The sequence below is a fragment of the Vulpes lagopus genome, chromosome 3 (genome assembly GCF_018345385.1).
Source record: "Vulpes lagopus strain Blue_001 chromosome 3, ASM1834538v1, whole genome shotgun sequence".
NCBI classification, from domain to species: domain Eukaryota; kingdom Metazoa; phylum Chordata; class Mammalia; order Carnivora; family Canidae; genus Vulpes; species Vulpes lagopus.
In genome coordinates, this window is record NC_054826.1 from 28,797,255 (window position 1) to 28,812,180 (window position 14,926).

The following is a 14,926-nucleotide window of genomic DNA, read 5'->3' on the forward strand; positions in this document are numbered from 1 at the left end:
TTACATAAATAAATAACTTTATTTTAAGCAAGCTATTTTTTAAAATCTTTATAACTTCTGTAAAATACTGTTATATGCATATATCATATTCCCTTAACACAGATAGAAAGTAGAAAAGATAGAAGGAATATAGAAGTCCCTCGTGTTATATACAACTAATAATATAATGTAATAGGTAATTAAGTCCCTATGGTTAAGCTCACCGTCTAAGGAAGCAAGGAGGCTATCTAAGGAGACTCAGGGGATTAGGAAAGGAAATGTTATGAGGCTGCAAGTGCTCCCCACCACTAATGCAGCCCAAGTCAGGATAGAACAATCTTACCAAGCTGCTCTCCAGGCCAAGACATGTAAGGTCCAGCCCACCTACCATAAAGCCACATTTCCCTCCTCACTCAGGCCTGCATTGCAAGCTCAGCCCAACGCCGCGCCCCACCTCGCCCCGGACTCAAGGAAACTCCTCAAACCCTCACCTTGTCCCAAACATCTCACTGCCTCAGTTCCTGAGTTACCACATATGCTCATGTACGTACACACACCTCCCCTCTAAGTCCCTTGGACAACCCAGGTCTGTGCTTTCTTGAAGCTTAGGTTTGTGGTTTCCAAAGTGGGGGTGGGGGGGTCATTCAAAGCCCAGGAAAAATATTAGGCTCTTCTCTTTTTACTTCTAAATTCTCTCATTTCTATTTTTTATTTTTTTAAGAAATTATGATATATTAGCAAAATGGTACTTTATAGAATTTATAAAGATTTATTTTTTTTTATTTTTTTTTTAATTATTTATTTATTTATGATAGTCACAGAGAGAGAGAGAGAGGCAGAGACACAGGCGGAGGGAGAAGCAGGCTCCATGCACCGGGAGCCTGATGTGGGATTCGATCCCCGGTCTCCAGGATCGCGCCCTGGGCCAAAGGCAGGCGCCAAACCGCTGCGCCACCCAGGGATCCCTAAAGATTTATTTTTAAATCTTAAGGGGCACCTGGGTAGCTCTATCAGTTAAGCATCCAGCTCTTGATTTTGGCTAAGGTCATGAGATGGAGCCCCACATCAGGCTCCAGCTCAGCCAGGAGTCTGCTTGGGATTCTCTCTCCCTCTTGCTCTCTGCCCCTCCCCACATATGCTCCCTTGCTCATTCTCTCTTTCTCTCTCTCTCTAAAATAAATAAATAAATCTTTAAAATCAATTTTAAAATTTATTTATTTTTAAAAACTATTGTTTACTTCTAGAGGTTTATGATGAAAAATGTTGAGTTCCCCTGGACCAGGACTTGGAACTTAATCCTCCTTAACTCGAGTGGAGTGAGGGGACCTCCCCTAGCCTCCAGGATTTCAAATCCTCCTGAATTGAGAAACAAAGTACCTCTCATTCTTTCTGATTCTTTCACATCCTGAGCAGCTTGGACATTTAGACACAGGAAGACAGCAAATAAATAGTAAATTCATTAGTAAACTATGGTAAACCCAGGATTCAAATCCAGATCCTATGGGCTCCAGAGCTATGCTGGATTCCATCCATGGGTGTGACACACAGATTAGTGACATAGATCTATCCCTACTTTCAGCCCTTCACTCGGTACTTCTGCTCAGAGTAAGCATCAGTAGAGTTTCCAAAACATTTACCAACACCGTAATGTTGGTTTGGGGTCAACAGCATGAAAGGGGCAGAGGGCCAGCCCACCCTCCATGTCTCCTGACATTTTCTTAGTCAACCTGCCACCTCTGCAGTCCCATTGGTATGGGAGACCTCAGACTTTGCCTTCCTTGCACATTACCTGTTGGAAGCAGGAAGTTCCATGAGGCAATACTGAGTGAGGGGATGCACCCCCTTGGGAGACTGCTCTTGAGACCCCAGATTTACTCATGTGCAAAGTAGGGCAAGAAGTCCCACCTGTCTGCCTGCCTTGGGGATCCTTGGGAGGATGCACAGAGTACAGGACAGGGTCTAGGGCAGAGGCTGCAGGGGGCAGGTGGTCTGGTAAAGAATAGTGCCAAGGGGGTGTTGTTCAGGTGGTCTCGGGTGGAGGTCGAGGATCTCTACTGCCCAAGACAAAGATGGGTTGGTGATGGGCTGGCAGCAAGGAAACTCCCAGCACCATCATCAAACACCCTAGAAGTATCTCCTTTCTCACCTCCCCATAAAAACCAGGGTCAAATTGCTCACTCATGCCCTTTCAAAACAGGAAGGATGGAGACTCAGGCAGTTCTGGCCCACTGGGACTGGGAAGAAGAGCAGGGGGCAGGAGTACACCACCCAGTCTTACAGGTGCTGAGGACCTCAGCCATCGGGCACGTCAGCCAAGTGACTGCTTCTCCATGTCCAATGTCACTTTTCTTTAATGTCCAGATCCAGTAGCTTCAGCTCCCTGCCCACACTTTCAGCAAGTGCAGGGAATTATCTCCTTTTGCTTGAGCTTTAGGGGAGCTTAAGTTCCTCCTGAATCGGTCTTCACTTGGCACGGCCTGCCTCTCCAAGGCAAGGCGCCAACACCCACTTTTCTAGGCCTTCATGTGACAGAGACACCCCCACGCAAAAACGCCACAAGTACCAGGATGGGCCGGGCAGCATTGTTGATACTAGCAAGGGATTGCAAACCTTCAAAACGCTCAGCCCTATGTTCATGCAGGACTGGTGGCACATCCACCCAGTGGGACCCTCTCCAGCCATTAAAAGAACGAAGCAGCCCTCCCTGTAATGCTAGGCTGCTGTATCCGAGATGTGTGATTAGGGAAATGAAGTCAGGTGTAGAAGTGTGAGCGGTGTGCTCCTACGTGTAGACAACATGCCAGGGCCGTATATGCGCCTATGTGTGGGTGAACTTGTGAGTATTCGCAACCATCTCTGCAAGTATAAGCAAAACTTGGTAACAGAGATTTGCTCCGGGGAAGGAAGTCGGGGGATGAGAGGGCAGGCTTGGAAGGGCACTTATGTTTCACAGTGCACCATTTAGACCTTTTCGATGGTCACGATGTGGAGATATTCCCTTCAGACAACAAAGAGTATGTATATCATACTGTATGATGTATAACAAATGTATATCATTTTGTCCCCTCCTCCTCTGGGCTGGGCTTGGGCGGCTTTGCCTTCATGAAACCACGATGTCATCTGGAGGTAAGTCAGGTCTCGCCCCGCCAAAGCGGGAGCAGCCACATCCCGCATGTCTAATGCTTTTCTCCTTCCCTTCCTCAGTAGAAATTTGTTCAAGCCCTCTACTATACAAACAGAAAAACTGAGGCCCCAGCTTCAGAAAATCATGTACCCAATGTCACCTAGTAAGTCAGTCTCCGTGCAGTTCTGAATGGAGGACTGTACTTTTGTTCATGCTGTTCCTTTTGTTCCAAATGCTCTTCCCTGTTTTCACTCTTCCAATCCAATGTGCTGCTCCCAAGAAGCTCCCCAGATTCCCAGACTGGATACGACCTCTAGGCAGGCCTTGTGCATCCCCACAATACTGTCCAAATTCCCTGCCTTCCCCAGGAGCCAACGGGAGCTCTCTGGAGCCCCAGGCCTAGTCCAGTGTGAAGCCCAGAATGGGAAACAAAGTTTGCAGCCTCATGAATGAATAAAATAATGTATGAATGCTTTTGTTCTTTCCTCTTCCGAAATCCTCTTCTGCTTCACCAAGACCTCTCATATCACTCAGCACTGTTTCCTTTAGAGCGGAATTATTTCTGGGCACCTTTGCAGTACTCATGTGTTGCAAGCCCGCTATGAAGGTGCACACAGGAGTTGTGTCTCCTTTCCATAATGTCAGCTTTATTCAATCATAAAACAAGGTTAGGAACACCTGGGTGGCTCAGCGGTTGCGTGTCTGCCTTCGGCTCAGGTCATGATCCTGGAGTCCCGGGATCGAGTCCCACATCGGGCTCCCTGCATGAAGCCTGCTTCTCCCTCTGCCTGTGTCTCTGCCTCTCTCTGTGTCTCTCATAATAAATAAATATAATCTTTTTAAAAATAAAATAAAACAAGGTTAACATAATTATAAGCAGGGTCAGGATTCCAAACTCAATGACATTTTACTACGTGTTTAATGGCTTTTTACATGTCACACAAAGCAAAGCATGATACAAAGTCACACAACAGACAAGATACAACAAGGGGTAGGAAGTTAACGAACCCAACGGGAAGTCAATCTGCGAGCACACAACAGAGATGAGGTCTCCATCTGTCTGGGGCAGCTCCCGGCACCTGCGCCTTATTATGTCCAACCAGTGGAGGATCTCAGTTCTGTTCAGAGATCAGTCGGCCAGAGCCTCAGGCAGCAGCTGCCTTTTTGATGTGGTTAGACGTAAAAGGATCAGTGTCTTGAAACTCTGACAGTTTGCTGCAAAAATTCTCCCTTTTGAAAGGGATTTAATCAGTCTTGGGTCTTTGCAAACCTCTCCTAGTTCTGCTGGTCATCAGTTCTGAGCGTCGTCAGCCTGTGACAATTTCAGCAATATCTGGTCTTTGCTGCAACGCCCTTGGCTGCTTTTGTCACTGCTTGACATGAGTGACTCCATCTTGCTCTGTACACCACCTTTCTCACTCCCTCCCTCCATCTTTTTCCCAGGATCCATCCTCAGAGAGAGATAGATTCTAGGAATATTGTTTGAGTCCCTGGATCCAGCCATGCCTAAAGGTCACAGGTCTACCTGTGGACCAATCACATGAGCCAATGAATTCCATTTGTTTTGAAGCCACGAAAAGTTGAGTTTTCATCCCCTCTCCATAGAAGAGTGTTACATGAGAACACCCTTAACTGTACCACACATGATCTCGTTCCCTTTCCACAACACTTTGTATACAATAGATACCTATATTTGCAGGAGAAAAGAAAACACCAGATCCAGCCCCTGAGGCTGATGATGGAGTAGAGAGTCCCACGCACCACAATCTCCCGCCTCAAGTTTTGAGGACCCTGCCCAAGTTCTGCTAGGTGGACCGATAGTAATGACCCTGCTTATAAGTGGGGAAATGGGGGTCCCGGTCACCCAGCAAGTTAGTGGCACAGCTTGGAGGAGAATTTGGCCTCCTGGCTCTGTTGCCTGCTAAATCATTTACCTGTCATCAAAGGAGAATGTTGGGCTTGGCTTGCACACGCACACAATAACCAGGACGCAGGAAGGAAAAATGGGGTGTGGGGGAGTGGAAAGAGACAATTATCTTTTTGAAAGTCCCAGGATTGGAACGCCTGGGTGGCTCAGTGGTTGACCATTTGCCTTCGGCCCAGGGCATGCATGATCTTGGAGTCCTGGGATCGAGTCCCACATCGGGCTCCCTGCGTGGAGCCTACTTCTCACTCCGCCTATGTCTCTGCCTCTCTCTCTGTGTCTCTCATGAATAAATAAAATCTTTTTTAAAAAAGTCCCAGGATAGAAAGAATAAAGAAGCAAATTTGAGTGGTACAGCCTTATAGAATGGATTTGTGACATTAATTACCAGCATGTGGCCCCAGATTCTAGAGCATGGTGATGACTGTGAGCACTGAGTGTTTGTTGAGTGAATTGTGGATGGCACTAGGTTTTGATTCGCTGTGGCTGTCACCCACGTTGGTAGGAGGCTGGGGTCTAACTCCCATCTCCTGGTTTCTAAGGATAGTGCTGCTTTCAGTACCCCGGGTTCATGTGCTCAGTGGCATGAATTTTGCCAGCTGCAAAATGACCAAGACAGAGAAGGCAGGTGGAGGATCTTGGATTTAGGTGGGGGATGTGGTGGATTGGCAGAGGACCCATTCCAACCTACTCCTAGAGTACCTTCATTAATGCAGAATCTAATAAGCTAAAAACATTTCCCAGACCTCCTAGAGTTCTAGATGAACATCATCTCTGCCTCTTCATTGACACTGATGTCAGGTACTACCCTATGGGGTTTCTGCAGCAATTTTGTATCACTTACAGGCTGAATTATATCCCCCCAAATTCATAGGATCAAGTTTTAACCCCCCAACACAGCAAAAATTGACCTTATTTGGAAATAGGGCCATCGCAGATGTAATTGGTTAGGATGAGACCTACTAGAGTAGAGTGAAACTTAATCCAGTATGACTAGCGTCCTTATGTAAAGGCGGAATTCAGAGACGGACACCCGCTGGGAGAATGTCACGTGAACATGAAGCCAGACAGCAGGCTGATGCATCACAAGCCAAGGAACACCAAAGACTGCCAGCAAACCACCAGAAGCTATACGAGAGGCCAGGAACAGACTGTCCTTCACAGACTCCAGAAGGACCCAACCCTGTCAGCCCCTTGCTCTTGGACTTCCAACCTCCAAAACCTGGAGACAATACGCTGTTGGTTAAGCCACCCAGCTCTGTTACTTTCTCACAGCAGCCCTAAGAAACTAATATAGGCAGTGTACCCAATGGGCCTGCAGATCTGCCTCTTGCTTCAACAGTGTTTGGACAAAACAGACCCAAAGATGTCTCTTCTTCCCACTTCCTACCATCCTCCAACCTCTTTTCCAGCTACAACCTTTAGGAACATCTTTACAGCCATCCTCTGATGCTGGGACCAGGCAACACTGTATTTTGAGCTTAACTCCTTATGCCAATGACCTATGAGCTTCCTAGAATCATTCCACCAAGGCGGAGGCCATGGTCCAGTGTCCAGTCAACATGCATCTGCACGCCTCCTACAGCTGCCTCTCTCTGGGCTTCTACTTAGATCACGACAATGTGGCTCTGGATGCAGGCCACTTCTTCCATGAGCTGATGGAGGAGAAGCGCAATGGCACCGAGCATCTGAAGACACAAACCCAGCTCACTGGCCATGCCCTCTTCTGGGACCTGCAGAAACCATCCCAGGATGCATGGACACCATAGAAGCCACCATGGTCCTAGAGAAGAATCTGACACAGGCTCTTCTGGAGCTGCATACCCTGGGTTCTGTTGCTGCATGGACCCCCATCTCTATGACCTGGAGAACCATTTCTTGGATGGGAAGGTGGAGCTCATCAAGTAGGTGGTGACTATCTGACTCACCCCACAGGCTGACTGGCCCCCAGCATGGCTGGATGAGTATCTCTTCAAAAGGCTCACCCTTGGGCAACCCTGGTGGCTCAGTGGTTTACGCTGCCTTCAGCCCGGGGTGTGATCCTGAGGACCTGGGATCGAGTCCCGCATCAGGCTCCCTGTGTGGAGCCTGCTTCTCCCTCTGCCTGTGTCTCTGCCTCTCTCTCTCTCTCTCTCTCTCTCTCTCTCTCTCTCTCTCTGTCTCTCACAAATAAATAAATAAAATCTTAAAAAAAAAATAAAAGGCTCACCCTCAAGCATGACTAGAAGCCTCCAGAACCCAACAACGTTTGTAGGGCCCCTCTGGCATCCCCAGTTGTTGGGGCATCTGTCTGGCCTCTTCCTGCAGCCCCTGCAGCTTTTAATCCGCCCTGGAGCCTTCTCTCAAGCTGGAAACCAAATGGAAACAAAAAAGCTTTGCTTGGGGAGGGGGGGGGGATTAATATGGGACCTAATATAGAGCCCTTGCCAGCTTTGTGAGTATGGAGGGGCAGTTGTGGAAGAGGTGAGGGTGGCTTCCTGACCCCTCACTCATCTACAGCGATGTGTTCTTAAAGCCCGAGGTGGAACTGCCCTTTCTGAGTCCAGCACTTCTGACAGTAGCAGAGGTAGCAACTGTCCTGGAGGGACGCAGTCCTGTGGTGTTGTCAGCTGAGCCATTTCCAGGCCCTGCCTAAATCTTCTTCAGCCTTCCTAACAATTGTATGAGCACCTAATTCCCTGTAGTGAATTCCTTTCTGCTTGAATTGGCAGGAATGGCTTCCTCAGCTGAACACTGACTCGTCCTAATTCATTGGACATTTAACACCCTATTAAATTTTTGACTTTGCACCATTGGCGTTTGTAAGTTGTGACACAAATTGTCAAAGACTTGTGTGCCTTTTTTTAAAATGGAAGGATAGCTGACACGCAACGTTACATGGGTTCAAGGGTACAACAGTGATTCAGCAAGTGTACCTGTTATGCTGCGTTCGCCACAAGAGTAGCTCCCTCTGTCCCCACACAGCTCTACTGTAATTCCATTGACGTATTCCCTACGCTGTGCCTTTACCCCCGTGACTTACTCACTCCATAACTGGAAGCCTGTATCTCCCACTCCTCTTTACCCATTTTGCCCACCTTCCCCCAACACCCTGGGGAAGTACGGGTCTGTTTCTGCTGTTTGTTTATTCGTTTATTTTGTTTTTTAGATTCCACATATGAGTGAAATCGTATGTATTTGTCTTTCTCAGTCTGACTTATTTCACTTAGCAACATGCCTTCTAGGTCCATGCATGTTGCTGCAAATGGCAAAATCTCATTCTTTTTTATGGCTGAGTAACATTCAGATGTATGTACATATATATTTATACCACTTCTTCTTTATTCATTCATCTATCGATGGACACTTGCGTTGCTTCCATATCTTGGCTATTGTAAATAATGCTGCAATAAACATAGGGGTGCATATATCTCTTCAAATTAGTGTTTTCCTTTTTCGGAGTAGCTACCCAGTAGTGGAATTACTTGATTAAATGGTATTTCTATTTTTAATCTTTTGCGGAACTTCCATGTTGTATGCCTCTTAAAAAGTGATAATTCGGGCAGCCTTGGTGGCTCAGCGGTTTAGCACTGCCTTCAGCCCAGGCCCTGATTCTGGGGACCCAGGATCCAGTCCCTAGTCGGGCTCCCTGCATGGAGCCTGCTTCTCCCTCTGCCTGTGTCTCTGCCTCTCTCTCTCTGTGTGTCTGTCATGAATAAATAAAATCTTTTTATTTATTTATTTTATTTATTTTTATTTATAAAAATATATTTTATAATAAATAATTTTTATTTATAATTTATAAATGATTTTTAATTTGTAAATAATTTTTAATTTATAATTTTATTTGTATAAAATTTATATTAAAATGTATGTATTTTATTTATATAAAAATCATAATTTTTATTTATAAAAATAAATTTATTTTTATTTATAAAAAGATTTATAACAATTTTAATAAATAAATAAATAAATGATAAAAAGTGATAATTCCCCTTTTATCTGATGGTGAGAAAACAATAAATGCTCAGTATAAATCAGGAAAATCTCAAATACAGAAAACAACAATGAAGTAAGGCAAAATCACCCAAATTCCCACAAACATCTAGTGGTACATTTTCACACATATGTGCAATCACATGCACACTCACATGTGTTACTGAGGTGTTCCTTTGGATAGTTGAGGGTGTGATCATTGTGGTCCAAATGGTCCCAAGAATTCAAATGTTAAAGGTCCAAATGATGGTAACAGTAGAAGGTCAGATGAGCAGCAGAGCTGCTCTCTTCCAGGGCTCTCACCATCTTCTTCATATGCATCCGGAGGACCCCTTGTCCTTACCGGTGTCTTGGGTATGGGTAGCATCCAGTCCCATGCAGCGCTGCAGCAGTGTGCAGGCGGGGGTAGGAAGACATGAGTGTCCAGCAGAAGCTGGTCTTGGTGAGTCATATCCCAAGTTGTGGATCAAGTCCACACTCCCAAAGCGGCTACAGAGGTAGAGGCTAATATTCCCCCAGACTAGGGAAGGGCTCCACACCAAGTGCCCAGGGCCCTTCAGTGCAAACCTGTCCCACATCCTGTGAGCATTCACATGCCAGGGGTCACAGAGGTCTGGGAGGACTGTGCTACATGGCCATTCCCACCCCCCAACTGTTCTTCCCAGGTGATCCACACAAGAGGCTGGTTATTTCCTTCTCCCAGGACAGTGGGAAGCTGGCCCTCCTTCCTTTCCCAGAGACACGCCTTTCAGGCACTTCCAAGTGACCTTCTGACCTGGTCTGTCTATGCAGTCGCCTAATAGACAAAACACAAACTCAACCCCCAGCAGGGCACCTTGCTACATTCATACTTATCCCCACCAAAAGACACATCATTTATTTTATTCTGGTAAAATATGTATAGCATAAAAATGGCCATTTTAACCATTTTTAAGTACATAATTAGGTACATTCACAGTGTTGTACAGCTATCACCACTATCTGTTTCCAGAACTTTTATCATCATCCCAAGCAGGGACTCTATACCTGTTAAAAAATAACTCTCCACTCCCCTCCCACCAGCTCTAGGCAACCACGACTCTTTCTGTCTCTCTGAATTTGTCTCTTCTAGGAATCTCATAGACATGGAATCACACAGCATTTGCCCTTTTGTGTCCGACCTATTTCACTCAGCATGATGTGTTCAAGGTTTATCCATGTTTTCGCATGTAACAGAATTTTGTTCTTTGTAACAGCTGAATAATATTTCATTGTGTGTGTATGCCACATTTTGTTTATCCTTTCATCCACCTGAGTTGTTTTCACATTTTGGCTACTGTGAATAATGCTGCTGTGAACATCAATGTACAAGTATCTACATATCTGGGGGTTATTACCATTATTATTATTATTATTATTATTATTATTATTATTATTACCATCATTGCCATCCTAATGGATGTGAAGTGGTATCTCATTGTAGTACATCGTTTTACTGAAATGGGATTATGCAATATATTTTCTTCTGCATCAGGATTTTTAACCTCAATAATACTTTGGAGACAGCTGTCTATGAAATGATGTTTTTGAGAACTTGGCTTGATTATAATTCTAAGCATTTCTTCACTAACTGTCTATTACTTCCCTCTCAAAATCAAACTCAATCAATGACACAACAGTCTTATGCTCACCAAAGAAAATATATGCAGCTTGATATTTAACTCAAGGGTTATGGTCCCTCTTTTTTTTTTTTTTAAGATTTTATTTATTTATTCATGAGAGACACAGAGGGAGAAGCAGGCTCCACGCAGGGAGCCTGACATGGGACTCGATCCTGGGTCTCCAGGATCATGCCCTGGGCTGAAGGCGGCGCTAAATCGCTCAGCCACCTGGGTGGCCCGGCCCCTTTCAATCCATTGTCTCCCAACCAATTCACATCCGAGTCATGCCTTTTGGGTCAGGTTGGTATAAATTCAGGGCTGGGAGTTTGGGAAGGATTGGGGATGAGAACGTGAAGTGTGAGATAAAATTCGAAGGATCTCTGGGCCAAAAGGGACTTGCCAATTTGTCATCCAGCCTCTGCTTGCATTCCTCTAGTGACAGAGAACTCATCACTTTACCAAGACAGCTCATTAACCCATTTCATCCTTTGGTAGATCCACTGACTTTGATTTGAAAGTCCTTTTTTTTTTTTTATTTTAAAGTCCTTCTTATGTAGATATAAACTCTATCTTCCTGAAGCTTCCAATTGTACCACCTTAACCTCTTCCTTGATCACCTGTAGAGATAAGGCAGCTGTCCCAGGTCCCATGAGTCTCCTGGTCTCTAGACCCTTCACCCTCCTGGTTGGGATTCCCCTTGCCCCTAATTGCACCCACCCTCTGAGGACACAGAACTCACCAAGCACACTCTCCTATCCACCTCCTTTTTTTTTTTTTTTAATTTATTTATGAGACACACAGAGACAGAGGCAGAGACACAGGCAGAGGGAGAAGCAGGCTCCCTGTGAGGAGGCTGATGTGAGATTCGATCCCAGGACCCTGGGATCATACCCTGAACCGAAGGCAGACACTCAACCACTGAGCCATCCAGGTGACCCTCATACCCACCTCCTAACAAGAAGCCTCCTTTACCTCCCAGGACGCCTTGCTCATACACACTAACCCCGAGTCTCACTGACCTGTTTCCTCGGGGAATGCAGGGGTTTCAAGGCTGCCTTGCCACAGTCTGGAAAGAAAAGCTACCTCACAGAGAGGTTAATAAACATAAGCACTCCTCACTCCCAAGAGAGGGTATGGGAAGAAGCAGAAATGGGCTTCAAAATGTCTGAGACACATTTATAGAGACTGGGTCGCAAATGGCAGCCATTTAGTGAGCCTTTTAAGCTATTGTGGTGCCAGGACACCTCCTGTCCTAGGATCTGTCTCCGGATCACTTCAGTTCCTTGTCCTGACCTCTGGCAATGGGCTTCCTGATAACAGGGCCTGCTGGCTCGCAGGCAGCCATCTCACTGCTCAGCCAGACAAGGGTTCTCAGGTTTTGAAATGGTGGGTCTCACTACAACTTACACTGGCTGTTTTTCTGCTTTTCTTTTCTGTCTTGATGAAAAATCCTTGATGCTTTTACAATAGCAGGATTAACAGAAGTATAACTTAGGGGCACTGGGGTAGCTCAGCCTGTTAAGCGTCTGCCTTCGGCTCAGGGTCCTGGGATCGAGCTCCCATGCTAGGCTCCCTGCTCAGCTGGGGGTCTGCTTCTCCCTCTTCCTCTGCTGCTCACCCTGCTTGTTCTCTCTCTCTCTCTCATAAATGAAATCTTAAAAAAAGAAAGAAAGAAAGAAAAGAAAAAGGAAGTGTAAATTTCACAATCTCCAAAGTGGGTTTTCCATAATTTCGATAGTTCTCTTGGGCTGGTTTTAGCTTTACTTCAGGATCTGTTGGTGATGCTTTGGGAGGGATAAAACTGGAAAACTGAGTGGGGTGGGGAGGAAGGGTTCCAAGCCTTCCCTGTCCACGATCTTCCCTGTCCAGATACGGGCTTATGGATGGAACCCATATTCTTGGTTCAAGAATGAAGGGGGTGACATGAGAGGCATGGCGGGTCTGCTGTGTGCTGGGTCTAGCATCACAACCCTTAATAGTATCTTACATCTACTGAGCACTTACCAGCTGGCACTGCGCTAACCCCTTCCTAGGTGTGGTCTCATTTCATCTTCACAGCAATCCTGGGAGGTAGATACTGTTTCTTGCTCCATTCTACAGAGGAGGAAAATGAAGTTTGCAGATGTTAAATAACTTCCTCAGGCTCACCCCGTCCACCCCCCATTGGGAAGCAGCAGAGGTAGCACTGAGCATAATTAGAGTCTGACTCCGGAGCCTCTGCTTGACCCATTCCCCAGGACTGCAGGTGCCAGCCCACCTGACCCTCATGGCAACACTGCAAGGCTGGCTTTATTATCGCATTTCACAGAGGAGGAAAGTGAGGCTCAGAGCAACAGGTAAAAGCCCAGATCTCATGGGTAGGAATTGTCAAAGATGGGAACAGGGGCACAGGCCTCCTGACATCAAGCAAGATCTTTTTTTTTTTTTTTAAGATTTTATTTATTTATTCATGAGAGACACACAGAGAGAGGCAGAGACACAGGCAGAGGAAGAAGCAGGCTCCATGCAGGGAGCCCGATGGTGGACTTGATCCTGGAACCCCAGGACCACGCCTTGAGCTGGAGGCAGACACTCAACCGCTGAGCCACCCAGGCATCCCACATCAAGCAAATTCTTGATGGAGGAAGGAACGAGGCTGGTGTGAAGATTTTTTTCTACCAGATGAGGAGCCTCTTAAGGTCAGGGCTAGTGTCAGGTTCAGCACCCCACACCCCCTGGGACAGGGGCCAGGGGTCAGGTTCAGCTGCCCCACACAGAATGGCACAAGGCCATTTGCTGGAGGGAGTCCTGGCCTGAGGAAGGAGACAGGATGGGGCAGTGGTACAGGCCAAGGGGCTGGGAGATTGAACGGGAATGTGAACAGGGGTAGCGGGGGTCCAGCCAGCCTGGCCAAGGAGGGGAAGCTCTGAGCGACAGAGGCAGAGATGAAGGACTCGGCTGGCCACTGGCAGGAGGCCTCCATGGGCCTCAGAGAGGCTGCTCCCATGCTATGATAGTGGCCACCTCTCAAAAGACATCTTCTTAATGTGGTTTATGTATACAATGGAATATTACTCAGCAAATAGAAACGACAAATACCCACCATTTGCTTCAACGTGGATGGAACTGGAGGGTATTATGCTGAGTGAAGTAAGTCAATCGGAGAAGGACAAACAGTGTATGTTCTCATTCATTTGGGGAATATGAATAATTGTGAAAGGGAATATAAAGGAAGGGAAAAGAAATGTTGGGAAATATCAAGAAGGGAAACAGAACATAAAGACTCCTAACTCGGGGAAACGAACTAGGGGTGGTGGAAGGGGAGGAGGGCGGGTGTTGGAGGGGAATGGGTGACGGGCACTGAGGTGGACACTTGATGGGATGAGCACTGGGTGTTTTTCTGTATGTTGGTAAATTGAACACCAATAAAAATTAATTAAAAAAAAAAAAAGACATCTTCTTAGCCATTCTTCAAGGGCATTGTGGGAGTCCTGGGAACACAAACCCTATCTGGGGGGGAGGGTCACACTCTCCTAGAAGTGCTAGACTTTGAACAACTAAACCAATAAATATATAAAATAAGCACCGTGAAACACAACAAACAAGGGTAATGGTAGAAGGTAATGCAGTGACCAGGGAAAGCCTCTCCCAGAGGTGACTTTTAAGCTGAGACCAGATGCTGGAGAAGGAGCCAACTATGGGAAACTCTGGGGAGAGGGCAGTTTTGGCATAGAGAACTGCAAGTGCAAAGGCCCTGAGGCATGAAAAATGCTAAGGAATCTATGGGAAGCATAATGAGAAAGGGGGCGTATGGCGGGAGATGGGCATTTCTCACCACCAGGACAGTGGGGAAAGAGAGCCCCAGCAGGGAGAGCCCGGATGCAAGCTCTTACACCAACATGGCCTCCTGGGTACCAGGATAGGTCCTCCCCGCGTGGGGCCCTGGACCTCCTTTGCACGGTGATGGGATTGGTCTCTCAGGGTCCCAGCTTTCTGGGGAGGGAATTTAATTCCTCATGGTCTCCTGTCTCCTGCCGTTCCCACCAGACCCGGGCCCTTAGGGGCCAGGACTAGTGTTTTCCCCACCGGGGGTTCCCAGAAAATCTCAGAACTCCCTCTCCAGTCCTGGGACACTAGGGTCGGGAAAGAGGAAGGAAATTCTCACACACAGCAAACTCCCAGGGAGTTTGTTCATGTTCCCAGGCTGACAACTGGCAACCCTCAGAACTCCGGCCCCTTCCTCCTCCTCCTCCTCCTCCTCCTCCTCCTCCTCCTCCTCCTCTCCCCCCTCCCCCTCCTCCTCCT

At 46.7% G+C, this 14,926-nt stretch overlaps 1 protein-coding gene across 1 annotated transcript in view; it reads right to left on the reverse strand.

The window, feature by feature from the left end:
• Positions 1-14,926, reverse strand: part of IL17B (interleukin 17B) — a 40,738-nt gene that overhangs the window by 19,970 nt on the left and 5,842 nt on the right. The window contains exon 2 of the mRNA XM_041747875.1: positions 12,647-12,736. The gene's annotated coding sequence lies outside the window, so the exon portion shown is untranslated. The remainder of the gene's footprint in view (positions 1-12,646; positions 12,737-14,926) is intronic.